This window comes from Penaeus monodon, chromosome 23 (assembly GCF_015228065.2).
Source record: "Penaeus monodon isolate SGIC_2016 chromosome 23, NSTDA_Pmon_1, whole genome shotgun sequence".
NCBI classification, from domain to species: domain Eukaryota; kingdom Metazoa; phylum Arthropoda; class Malacostraca; order Decapoda; family Penaeidae; genus Penaeus; species Penaeus monodon.
The window spans coordinates 21,016,139-21,016,782 of NC_051408.1; positions in this window are offsets into that span (position 1 = coordinate 21,016,139).

The following is a 644-nucleotide window of genomic DNA, read 5'->3' on the forward strand; positions in this document are numbered from 1 at the left end:
CTTTCATGAGCTCTCTTTCGAACAGTTTTGTGCAGCTTACTAAATACTCATCTATTTTCCTTACACAACACGACAACAAAATCTACGACATCTCCCGCGTGGCCTTCGTAACCGCTGTCCCCCCGCAGGAGTGGCCGCTGGCAGGAGCGGGCGCGGGGCCCCCGAAGACCAGGAGGCGGAGCAGAACAAGACGAACCTTCTGCAGCAGCGAGACACCTACTACGCCACCGTCAGGAAGCCTCAGCCAGTACCTGCTACTCTTGAGAGAATACCAGGTACCACGGAGAAGGAGACAGGTAGTGTACCTGCACGGCGAGCTTATCTTGCTGTGAGTGGAGTACCAGGTACGAGGGGGGAGTGTAAGAGATTCCTGTAAGAGTACCTAACACTAACGAAGGAAGAGCAGACCGTCTGTGGAATGAGTATCGAGAGGTCGGCATCAAAGAAAACCGATTTGTTTAAGGGACAGAGGAGAAGGGGAAAAATAGGAAATTTATAGTAATTGGTAAAAAAAACGTTATGATGGCAAAGATCCAGAACAAAGTCATTGTGCATTATGTAGAATGAAAGTTCCGCGCAAAGTGGCCCGATCAAAAAGTACAAGGGAAGAATAAGAAACTTCGCGATGTATCCGAACCCCCTGA